The 13,274-nt window shown below is 34.2% G+C and overlaps 1 protein-coding gene across 4 annotated transcripts in view; it reads right to left on the bottom strand.

Moving 5' to 3' along the window:
- The window catches only part of LOC148952358 (uncharacterized), a 108,107-nt gene that overhangs the window by 47,103 nt on the left and 47,730 nt on the right, over positions 1 to 13,274 (bottom strand). The window contains exon 1 of one of the 4 annotated variants that reach the window (XM_089088944.1): positions 11,582 to 11,733. The exons of 2 other annotated variants lie outside the window; for them this stretch is intronic. The gene's annotated coding sequence lies outside the window, so the exon portion shown is untranslated. Of the gene's footprint in view, positions 1 to 5,175; positions 5,301 to 11,581; positions 11,734 to 13,274 lie in introns of those variants that run through there. One more of the 4 variants, XM_089088945.1, reaches the window with a different exon arrangement.

Below are 13,274 nucleotides of genomic sequence, written 5' to 3'. Positions count from 1 at the left end.
GGGAGGGAATAAGGAGTGAAACTTTGGTTTTAGGGGTGTTGGAACGTGCACAGCTTTTTTTTCCTTTGGTGAATTAATGCTGCACTGAGTTGTTAGAAGTATTGCATACCATGGGCACCGGTAGGGATGGCAGGGGGGCCACCCCCCTGGAAATTTGGGACTATAAAGTAATTATAAGGAAACCAAAGGAAAAGGAGCAGAATAGGGAAAAACCAATGAAAAAATGTATGTTGCCCCATTGCTGGCTGCCTGCCAATAGATTTGACCCTTAATAAGGAAAACATAAGTTCTAATAAAACATAAGTTCTATATTCAACCCGTGATTTGTACTCAGATTTTGGAATAGCTCCACTAGATTAAATCATACAGAAACGAAACTTATCGCTTGTTTACTTTGCTTTACACAGTAATCTTCCTGCTCGACTACTATCCTATTATAGCATTCATAGTTCGAAAGCCCACTGGCTCCGTTCATCCTATAGATCCTTTATAATTCCTAAATGGCTTTCTAGTGCTACCCAGTAATCTCACACTTACAAGTCAATTATTCAATGAAAAAAAATACCCTCCAGTGTTGACTTAGCCACACGTTTCTGCAAGCTGTACAAAAATGTAACAAAACTTTATAATATCATTAAATCTTTCAACTTTTAAGCAAGTTGATTTATTTACCCATGTTTTATTCTTCTATCTTTTTTTTTCAGTGTTACTTTAATTTTTTCTTTTTTTGGTCCTTAACAAGTTCTCTTCTAGGATCTTTATTGTTATTGATGTTTGTGTTATGTTTTAATTCGAATAAATTGAATTGAATTTATGACTCAGTGACTTCTTTGCAGCTTTCCACAAACATTTTGTCTTTATGATTTGATTGGAACAAACAAAAACAACAAATTTTTCATAGTAATAAATGGTAAGTAAATAACGATCCTTGTCAATAACGAAAGTATAAGAGCCTAACTATTGGTAACATTCATTAAAGAATCAGCTTTTTATGGTAATCCTAAATATGTATTTGTTTATTAGTAATTAGTGCAGTTATTAGCACACAAGAAAGTTCGTATAATTATAGAAAACATAAGGAAAACAACTTAATAAGGGGCGATTTTGGTAAAAATATGCCGCCAACTTTTGCTTGCGTTGCAAGATTACCCATGGGCTGAAATATGAAGCCACTATAATCAGAAATGTTTCCCCTGAACGGAATTCTGGGAATTTCTGTATTTCCCCCCTGAACGGACACGTTTTTTTGTGTTTTATTAAAAATTTTTCCAGGAGTAATTGTATTTGTCTAGTTATCACTTTGAAAAAGATTTAATTTTTTACAGTTATGAAGTATAAAGGTGTCAAATATACTGACTTTTGGTATTATGCATTACTTTTTATAAACACTGAGTCTAAAGGCATTAAATATTTTTGTGTTTGATAACCAAGTCCAAAACTGACGATATTGTTAAAACACATCCGTCCAACGCTTCGGCTTTGCTGAACAGAACTGATTGCTGGGAGTTTATATCTTAGTTTTTGAAAGTAGGTTATTGTTTTGTACTTCTTTTTTTTTAATTTTATTGTTTTGTACTTTTTTTTTAAGAGAAATGTTTCCCCTGAACGGAATTCTGGGAATTTCTGTATTTCCCCCCTGAGCGGATAAGTTTTTTTGTGTTTTATTAAAAATTTTTCCAGGAGTAATTGTATTTGTCTAGTTATCACTTTGAAAAAGATTTAATTTTTTACAGTTATGAAGTATAAAGGTGTCAAATATACTGCCTTTTAGTATTATGCATTACTTTTTATAAACACTGAGTCTAAAGGCATTAAATATTTTGGTGTTTGATAACCAAGTCCAAAACTGACGATATTGTTAAAACATATCCGTCCAACGCTTCGGCTTTGCTGAACAGAACTGATTGCTGGGAGTTTATATCTTAGTTTTTGTAAGTAGGCAATTATTTTTTTGTATTTTTTTGTAATTACATACTTTTTTCGTTTTTATATACTTTCACGTTATTTGCAATATTTTTTCCTGTGCCTTTAGAAAAAGGTATGTCTCTAACCTTCATTAAATAAAGACAAAAACAAGTTTTTCCAATTGAAATAAGGAACAACATTGAAACATAAACGAACAGAAATTATTACGTATGTGAGGGGACAAATTTTCTCAGGCTCGTGGCTTTTGATGGGTAGAACTAAACTTAATGGATCTTATATATTTGGAATCAGCATAATAAGCCCATTCTTTTGATATATTTTGGTTACTATTGAGCCGGGTCACTGCCTACTTATAGTTCGTTACCGCGAACTGCTTGATTACTCCTGAAAATCCAAACAGAGATTTTTGAAATATCGATCGTTTTTTATGCGCTGCCGAAAGTATTGTTATCATAGAACTTCACAGTTTCATTAAATGTAATTAGACAAATAGAAAAGGTTTTTCAACTAAAGTAAGGAGCAAATTTAAATTTTAAAACAAATATAAATTACTATGTTTATAAGGGGGACTGCCCCCTTGTCAACACCCTGCTCATTAAAAAAAAGATTTTTAGTGCTTTGAAAAATCTTTTTCTTCCAATTCCAGAGTTTCTTGAAAAATTTGGAAAAAAGCCAAACTTCTCAGTAACAAGTAAAAAGAAAGGACAAGACATCCCCCTTCACGCAAAGAATAATCTGTTCAAATAAGTTTCAAATCTGTTCCTTGCTTTCATTTGAAAAGCAATTTTATTATTTTATTTCTGATTGCTTTCATAGCCAGGCCTAAACAGGCTATAATTTGAGGTACCTGTCCATTAAATCCCTGGTTAATTGCTTTTAAAATGTGTAAATCAATAATTGAACGTTGATTAGTACCGTCTTACGTTTAAATTTGTAATTTCTATTTTCAATAAAATTTGAATAGCCTATACTTAAATAATTGGTGATGAATTTTAATTTTGGTGAAAAGTCCTTGTTAATATTACTACTAAAGAATTTCGTTTGGATGAAAAGGAGTATTATTGTTTGTAAGGATGGAAATTCTGTGAAACTTTTGATCTTCTACATAAATGAAGCCATCACAACCTCTACAATAGGATTTTCTTATCGATACTTAGTTTAGATACATTTGTTTAAATACATTGTGATTGAAATACTTCATTTAAAGGAAAAAAAAAATATTACCATTTAAAATTGCTGAAAACTAAGTTCCTAGCAGTATTTGCATCCCAAAGAAATTTCCTGGAGGGGCAGATGATGACCTGGCTTGCCTTTCCCACCTCTGTGCTGGTAGATATGGGAACGTAACATTTTAGCTGCATAGAGAAACATTCTAATTACTTCCTACTCCCCCTACCTCTTTCTACATTTATCTAAAACCTCGCGAAGAGTAAGCAGTTTGTCCATTAAAATGTACGTTTGTAGGAATCTACCCTACCCCCACCTAAAAAATGACTCGCCCCCCTCATTATAGCTGATACGCAATTACAAATAACCAAACGCGACCTAATTTAATTATAAATAAAGCGAATCAACTCGGTTGAATCCAGTACTGCCAGCGTGTGGCATTACTCCTTTTGCAACTGGGAAGCCTAAAATATAGTTTTTTATACTTTTAAACCAATTAGCCTCTTGGGGTTTAAATTGATTGCAAATTCGTCCTCTTCGGGATAAAGTCGTAGTTTGGTGCCCTAAACCGCCTTAGCTGTCACCCAACCACCGCTGCTATTTTAGCGTCTACCGCCACCCCTTCTGGAAAATTTTCTGCCGGCGCCCTTGTTGCATTCAATACTTTGGTACTTGTATGATGCAGCGACAACACTTTGTTCTTGATCTGTAATGAAACTGGGTTTATGTGTCCATTTGGAGATAATCAGCTTAGCCTGAGCGAGATAAAATACTCTGCATGTGTATTTTGATTAAATGTTTAATATATAGAGGCGGTTAAGTTAGGTTATATTAGGTATTTAATGTAATGCGTTCTGGGCAGCCTGCTTTCACTAAATCTATGCTGTAGTTACCTTAATTGTGTTACTGAAATATTATATTTTCATCAGATTTTGGTATATTTCCTTATGATTAGCCTAACTTCACTTCTTGAATGTGGTCGCTATGTCGCTATATCATACAAGTACTAATATTTTTAACTACTTATAGCAGTTATTGTTATAACAACTATTGTTAACAACTATTTGTAACAACTTCTAGCAAATATTGTACAACAACTAGTTTTTAGATTAGCTAAATGCAGCACTGAGTTGTTAGGCGTATTTAGCTAATCACTATGGGAAGAAGACTTTGGAACTTTTGCGTTAACATACTGGCACTACTTTTTTTTAATTCCGTTTAATCACTACCAACAAAAAATATCCCCCTCTAGGGGAATTAATAGGATAGGTTAGGCTAGTTCTGCATTCAGTTCGTATTTAAATCTTATAAATTACAATTTCTTAGGTAAGTTAGGTGTTTTTGTAGGGGGAGGGGCATTTCTATTTATTAATTAAATAGCTCAACGAAATTAAACAAATAAAAAATCAAAGCAGAAGTAATTCTGTATTGATTTATTTAAATTCGTTTAAGTTATTTTTTTGGTACGTTTAGGTTTTTTTATGTTTACGCCAAATTTATTAATTGAGTGAACTATTTCCAGAATTAGGACGTTACTTGTAGTGAGTTAACGGAATTAAAAGCCAAAAAAAATACTGGTAGTCCATAATCGGAGAAGTTCCGAGAGAAGTTTTGGTACTTTCGCATTATCCGGGCCTCTCGGCTTAATCACTGTAGAGAAGGCAATGATAAAACCCGTTTTTGACATGATAACCGCTGTAGACTAGGCAATGATAGTGTGGTTTGCATTGCGTATAAGATATTAAACTGTGCTTTTTTGGATTTTAGGGGGGGGGGGGGTACCTAGGTTAGGTTGCGTACTTAATATATGCAATGCTTTACCCCCTACCCCCCTAATGTTCAAATATATAGCCCAAATTTGTTCCTAAACTATTATATATTCATCATATTTCATTTTATTTCATTAGCATTAACCAAACTTGACTTTTTAGAGAGGCCCGGATAATGCGAAAGTACCGAAGTTTTTTCATCTTACGGCAGTGTTAAGTAGTCATCTCACGTCCAAAAAAGGCACTATATATCTAACCTAAAGCCGCGAAAAATTACATGGCATATTTTATTAGCATGCCAGACATATCTTACAATCCATTGTCTTACAACACACAAAAGCTTCAAACTGTTAGACACTCTTTCAGGTTGTGAAATCAATTGGTAACCAGAAGGCAACATGCAAGCTGTAAGCAGTATTGTTCTAAACTAAAGGATGATTAACCTTAGCAGAAAACTTAAGAAAAAATCCCACTGAAACTATATTTACACCTAGCTTCAATGGGAAACTAGTATTATTGTTACTGACAAGTAGTCGTATTCTTCACCTTATTGGGTAGACAATACCGCTAGTACATTTTTCGGGTAGTAGAGCCTATTTTGGTATTACAAGCTGTATAAGCTTCCAATAGCTTTCTGGTACTTTACGAAAACGTATGTGGTGACCTATATTATCCAGATACTCAAATTATTTCTTAGCTTTGAGAGTCTCTGAACCAATGTAATAATGAGAAAATTGTGCATTTCACTTTCACAGATAAACCCTTCACTCAAAACGGCTCGACCCAACAGGTACAACCCGGTCTTAGTTAAGCGTTACTAGTATTTTTTTTCCTTTTTTTTGGGGGGGGGGGGTACTATGGAGCTACTTGGAATCCATAAAAAGTTTAATCCATTGGAACATGTTTTGTCTTTACTTTTTTTCTTCGGGCAAGGCTAGCCAAATATTTAGCTTCATCCTGAATTCTCAGATGTCTAGAACACTGTACAGGAATTTTAAGAATAAGCTGAAAGTTTTCTAACTCAACTAGCCGAAATTAGCCAATCGGATAGATCTTATTATTAATCGATAGGCCTACATCTGGACCATTCTGGCCAAGACACGAGTTTGAATTAAGCATTATTAGGAATTTGGGGGCACCACCTTCTCTTATTTGGTCTTAGTGCAGCCCTGACTTTGTGGTGAAAGCGAGGACTGATATTTGTGAAAAATTCTACAAATTTAACCGAATTTAGCCAGAAAAAATTGAGGCCAAAATTTGTACAGAGTTTATTTATCAAATGAAAGCACCAAAATGCCAAATGGAAAAAAAGATCTTATAATATAAATTTTGTTAAAATTAGTTTTGCATTAATTCATTTACAAATGACTTTTGAAATTGTTTTTAAGAAGAAGCGGTTGAATTAAGAAGACCCCGTGTAATTAATTCTAATTAATTACATAATTAATTCCAGACCTCATAGTAGTCAATTCTAAGTAGAAAGTGACTGTGGAATTTCTGTTTCGACCTTTCGGCAATTTCTAAGGACTTTGCTTTAATAGTTAAGGACTGCAAGCATAACACTAGTTTTGTGTCGAACCATGAATTAAAACAAAAATACTCCCTTATTTGTTTATCTGGAGGAGTAGTTAAGTTACAGGTCCCTGGGGCAATGTCAGATTTTGCTCTCTCCCTTAACAACGTAAATGGGTGTATTATTCACGAAATGGTAGCCTATATGTTCTCCAAGTAACTGATGCTGCTTTAAGGGAAAAGTGTACCCCCTGGCCCCTCAAGCTATAATATTGTCTCATATTTAGTTTCTTAAAAATTGCTAAAGTTTCAATTAACAAAAGTTAATTGCAAATGTCGTTATTAAAATAGTTCAGTGCAGGTACGTTTATTGAAATAAACTAAAACAAAGAAAGAAAACTTCCAGTCTTTTCAACACGAAATTAGTCAAATAGAAAAAAAGGAACTCATAAAATCATATCTAAACAGTTTTAAGGTTCAGCGCTTCAATGATGAGCTTATTAAAAAGAACATAAATTCTACTCTAATTTGCTGCCATAAAAATTAACTTTGTTCAAAAAACATAACAGCGTTTTATATTTAAAAAGCGGCTTAAATGAACGATTAAAGGGTCTTGGTTTATTGATTTATTCGAACTTCATTTTCCCCTTCTTTTCTATGCTTGCTTACGATAAAGAAATATTAGAAAAATGCGGCTGAACCAGTTTACTAAGCAAAAAGTTTAATATAAATCAACTAAGTTCCAAAGAAAGAAAAGAAGGAGCTTCACCGATGAATAATGTGACATATCATCAAACAGTTCGTGGTAAAGAACTATAAGTAAGGAGCGACCTGACGCAATAGTAACCGAAACATTACTTGGGCATTATATGGGCAGTTACAAGGAAACCAGTTATGAAAAACCTGTTTTTGACGGGTTAATCCAAGACACCGCTATAAAGTAATGGAATGCATATAGCGTGGTTTTCATTGCGTATACGATATTTAAACTGTTGTTTTTTGGGGTTTAGGGGGGAGAGGTACCTAGGTTAGGTTACGTGTTTAATATATGCAATGCTTTACCTCCCACCCCCTAATATGCAAATATATAGCCCAAATTTGTTTATAAACTATTATATATTCATCCTATTTCATTTTATTTCATTAGCATTAACCAAACTTGACTTTTTAGAAATGCCCATATAATGCCAAAGCACCACCGAAACTCTAAAAAGCGGAATTTTGATACCAATAGATACATCAATCGATACAGATACCAATAGATGGATAGGATTAGTCCTAACCATCAAAAGTTACGCGCCTGAGAAAATTTGCCTGATTTCCAGAAAAAGGGGGAAACACCACCTAAAAATCATAGAACCTTAATGAAAACTACACCATCAGATTCAGCGTAGCATAGAACCCTACTGTAGAGGTATCAAGCTCCTATCTGCAAAAATATGGAATTTTGCATTTTTTGCCAGAAGAAAGATCAAGGATGAGTTTTTTTTTGTTTTTTTTTTGTTTTTGTTTTTGTTTTTTTTTTCCCCAGGGGTGATCGTATCAACCCAGTGGTCCTATAATATCGCGAGAGGGCTCATTTTAACGGAAATTAAAGTTGTAGTGGCCTTTTTATTTGACTAAAAAAATGGAGGGCAACTAGGCCCCGTTCCACGTTCAATTTTTTCCAAAGTCACCTGATCAAAATTTTGAGATAACTATTTTCTTGAGCATGGTCGAAAAATATAATAACTATGTCTTTGAGGATGACTTAATCACCTTCAGTCCCCCGGGGAAGAGTTACAAGTTATGAACTTTGCCCAATGTTTACACATAGCATTGGTTATTGGGAAGCATACAGACGTTTTCAGGGGAATTTTTGCTGGTAGGGGGGGGGGGGTTGGTTGGTCGGGGGTTTAAGTTGGAGGATCTTCCTATGGAGAAAGTTTACATGGGGGAAGGGATATTGCTATGAAGGGGGCGCCAGATTTCCCAGCATTATTTAAAAAATGATCAGGAATTAAATAAAAAAAAAACAAGTTCTTTTAAGTGAAAGTAAAGAGCAACATTAAGACTCAAAACGAACAGAAAGCATTCCGTATATGAAAGGGGATGTCCCCTTCTCAACGCCTCGCTCTTTACGCTAAAGTTTGACTATTTCTCACAACTCTATTTTTCAAAACAATAAAAAACTCAGTCAGTTTCTTCCTAACCTTAGTGACATAGGCGTGTCATTGCTCAAAACTTTTTTGGAGGGCTCGTGTATAAATTTTGCACTTGCGAATAGCCATTTCTGCATGACTGTGATACTTTTTCAGCTTTTATTTTGGAGTTGTTTTACTTCTTTGCTTAGTGACGTTTCTCCCATTGTCCTTTAAAATTATAGAATTATTATATTGGACTTCGTAAACTGGTAAATTTTCAACATTTTACAAAAAAATTCTTGCTTTTATAATGCTTTCTGGAAGATATGGTTCAAAATAATCATACTATACTGCAGCGAGTTTGTCACGCTATTTTCTGCCTGAGATGAAAACACTGGCGATCAATTCTCTTTTACCCCGCTCTGTCCAAAGCTTCTGTGTTCCCCGCCTCCCAAGCGACACTCAAAAGCACCAATTCCCGAAAATGTAGGTGTGAAGGAAACTAGGTTTTTCTGTCAATTTTTCTTTTTAATGATGCCCCTTTATAAGAAAGGTGATTAGAGTGAATGTAGTAATTATAGAGACATTAACTTCCTTTCTGTAAAAATCAAATTACTTAGTATGATGATACTTTTCAGACACATAGATGATGTAGATACAGTTTTAAGAGTAGAAAAGTGTGGTTTTAAGAAGGGGAGAGGATGCGTTAACCAAATTGTCAATCTTAGATTAACAATGGAAAAGTGCTTGAGTCATCAGATCCCTTTAGTCCTCAGCCCTATAGACTTACAAGCAAGGGTTTCATTCAGTATATAGAAGAGCTTTAGTAAATGCCCTATCCTTTTATGGTATACCAGATAAATAAATTAAAGTGATTAGTGGTATGTACAAGTACAATATTCTGCTGCTAACGAAGATTAGACGCGGTAAGTGAGGTTAGTGTTAGTAGCTGGCTTCGTATTGAATCATGAGCTAAGCAGGGTTGCATTATATTCCCATTTATAGGGATCATTTGACAAACTTTGACCTAAGGATCAAGGCGAAGGTTATGGGAGAGCATAGAATTAAATGGTAAGTTAAAACTCTCCTATACCAACAATATCCTGATGATTTGAGTGTCTTACAAATCCTAACCAATGAAAAAACTATTACAATTAACGATATTTTTTGAAGTTTTGAGGATTCAGGGTGCAAGACTGGCTTTGAAAATTAATGTTAAGAAGACTAAGTCGCTTTTACTGGGAATAAATAAAGGTGAAGAGGTGATGTTGGGGAACAAAAAATCCGTCAAGTAGATGGCACCACTCACATGGGTTGTATTATTAGTAAAGAAGGTGGGCGTAGTAAAGAGGTTAAAAGTAGAATATCCAAAACCCAGATTTTTTTTCACAGTTGAAAAGTTTATACGAATATAGAGGTAAGTCTGTGAACAAAAATATTATAAGCTACAGTGATGACATGGGTTAAGTGGGGTTCTGAAACGAAGATGCTTCGGAAAACGGAGGACGGTTTATTCGATGTTTTCCAAAGGAATTGTCTGCGAATTATTTTGGGTACCCGATTGACAGACCGTATTTCAAACAGTAAGCTGTACCAAAACTGTGGTTCTGTTCCGCTTTCTAGGGCTATAAAGCGAGAAGTATTGAATTGGTTAGGATTTTTTTAAAGATAAAGGATGACAGATTTGCAAAGAACTTCCTTTTTGACCATCCATCTAGGGCCAAACAAAAAACAGGTAGCCCCCTAACAGAGTGGGAAGGGGTAGTAAGGATGGGTTTAAAGAAAATTGGCTTCAGGTGGCTTGGTGATGCAGTAGTTGTGGTGTCTTGGATTTGTTTTTAGTAGAAGTAGTAATAACGCCGAGAAATGCATTTTTCAAAATCAGGGGACAGTTATTTCTTTCAATTTTTCAACGAAAATACAAAGAGGCAATGAAGCCAAAGGAGGGAGAGGGGTGCAACTACTATTTAGTAAAAATAATTTTCGTCTGACGACACTTTCAAGCCAATATAATAATCATAGTACTCACACATCAGCATGGTCATTACTCATAGTATAGTATACAAACAGAGTTTGAGAATTGTTTTTCCCATAATCGGTTTGTTCTGCTATCTTTTTTATCTTTTTATCTTTTCTCATCTTTTTATCTTTTATCCTCCTCATTTAACTCTTTTATCTTTTTTGTCTTTGTTTTTCGTCGGCAGTTGGTTTTCAGTACTAATAATGCCAATTAAAAAAACGCAACTTTATACATATATATAGTCGGAAGGGGGAACAATAAGAAGTTTTAGGGGGCATAACACAAAAAAGTATTATTTGACAATTCGAATAAATTTACCCATGAATTTTCAAAAATGTTGGGTTTCGTGGGACCCAGGCCCCAAGCCCCCCCCCCCCCCACATGTACGTCACTGAGTTCAGTACTATGTCCAAGCATTAGGACCAAGGGCTTTTAGTATCAAGGTAACTAGAGGCGACTAAAAATAAAACAATAAATATATGTTTCTGAATGCAAGAACTAAAAATTTAGCTATTGCAATGTTTGTTTAGAAGAAGGAGTAGACAAGACATCTACCCAATTGAATATTTAGCCAGGATTGTTCTAGTTTCAATGTCTTTTTTTTATACCATTTAGGATAGCGTGATGTATTTCAACGCTACACACCTGCATTAATGTTGACTTATAAAACATACTTCAGGGAAGTACGCAGGAAGGTGGTGTCGGGGTCGGCCCCAAAAAATCTTAAATTTTCCTGAAATTCTGGGGACTTCTTATACAGATCATCTTTTTCTTTTTTATTCGGCCATTCTAATAAATTTCTCGTTTGGGCCTGGTATGTTCTATTGCACAGAATGACATTTTTAAAATACTTTTTGTTATGGAACATTTGCCTTATTTTGCTCATTCCACAAATTAAAAACGTTAGAAATGTTTTGGAACCCTCTTGATGCTATCATATGTCACAGAAGCATACTTGGCTTGGCATGCTCTAAATAATTCTGACAGGGAATAACTGAAGAAGGCGATTCAGAGAAAAGACAGATTTATAATAAGGTTAACTATGAAATCATAGTAAAGCTTACCTAAAACCTTCCAAATGCAAATACAATTCCTATTAATTTCACTATGCTCGTTAGTCGTCAGCTCACAGAATCCTTTTAGAAAATAGAAAGTAAACCAAACCAACGAAAATAGAAGAGACCAGGCGTGCCACATCACCGCAAAAACACGCCATAGAGCAAGTATCGGAATCCAAACTAATACGCCCACAAAGAAACCGAGTACTTTCGCGGTTCCCTTATGACAAATGTAAAATTCCCTCCATTGATATAATTCAGATCTAAATAGTCCAAAAGCCTACATTTAAGATGATAAAACAGTCCTTAGCGAGTATTGTAGAAATATAACCGTAAAACAGCTAAAAGGGAGAAGGAAAGTCAACCCCCCCCTAACATCTCAAAATCACAACCAAATAACAGGCTTTGCTTGCTTTTTCCGCACTAAATCGTGTCAGGTATTAACTCAAGTATTACCTCACGCTTTCCATCTAGGTGCCTAAAGTAACTAAAATTGTAATTTGCCTCCTTTGCCTAGATTGACAAAATGGGGTTCAATCCTTGAAAATGGACATTTTCCTTTACTCAGGACCTCACTGCCACCCGATGATTTGAAATAGAGTCCCCTCCCCCCGAAAAGTCGGTTCTAGGCAGTATACAGTAATAGAGACCCAAAACGTTAAAGGGTCATAATCGTGACGTCCATGTAAGTCGAGTTTTCTGCATTTCCTTTTTTAAGTGTTAGTTTTCGAGGGAACGACGTATGTGTTCTAGTGAATAATTTCAGGATTGTTGTTTTTTTATCAGGTGATGTCTATTCAAATAACGGTTCCTTACTCAGAGTTCCCTCCCCCAAACAATGTTTAGAACCCCTCCGAATGGGAATCCTTTCCAGACCTATGTAATAGAAGACGTTTTGTCATTTCACTTCCGATTCTTCTGTTCGAGAACCGTAATTCATGATTTCTCGATAACAGTTCCATTCTTGCGGCTCAAGGCCAACCAATGCTGGGACAAAAAAAACAAAAAACTTTGAATTTGTTAATGCTATTAGAAGAGAACGAGATCCCAATGGTTCTCTTTACGTTTCTAGGAATAGCAGGAAAGTCCTTGTCTTAAAAAGAACAAGACTTCAGGCCACAATATAGTCCTTGTCCCCTGGCTCTAGACAATTCTAAAATTACACTCCTTATTACACTGTGCATCATCACAGTAAAAAATTTGGTAAAAAAATATAGAAGAACACGAAAATCTTCGCGTATTGACTGCACTTGAAATTCAAGTTTGTATCATATTGTCAACACATATTTATTTGCCAAAACAAGGCTGCTAATATATATATATATATATATATATATATATATATATATATATATATATATATATATATATATATATATATATATATATATATATATATATATATATATATATATATATATATATATATATATATATTTTTTTTTTATATATATATATATATATATATATATATATATATATATATATATATATATATATATATATATATCTCTCTCTCTCTCTCTCTCTCTCTCTCTCTCTCTCTCTCTCTCTCTCTCTCTCTCTCTCTCTCTCTATATATATATATATATATATATATATATATATATATATATATATATATATATATATATATATATATATATATATATATATATATATATATATATATATATATATATATATATATATATATATA

Source organism: Artemia sp. Qi Xiang Cuo, chromosome 5 (genome assembly GCF_049724085.1).
Source record: "Artemia sp. Qi Xiang Cuo chromosome 5, ASM4972408v1, whole genome shotgun sequence".
Taxonomy (NCBI): domain Eukaryota; kingdom Metazoa; phylum Arthropoda; class Branchiopoda; order Anostraca; family Artemiidae; genus Artemia; species Artemia sp. Qi Xiang Cuo.
The sequence above is the reverse complement of the archived record's forward strand: the minus strand, read 5'-3'. Positions and strand labels throughout refer to the sequence as shown.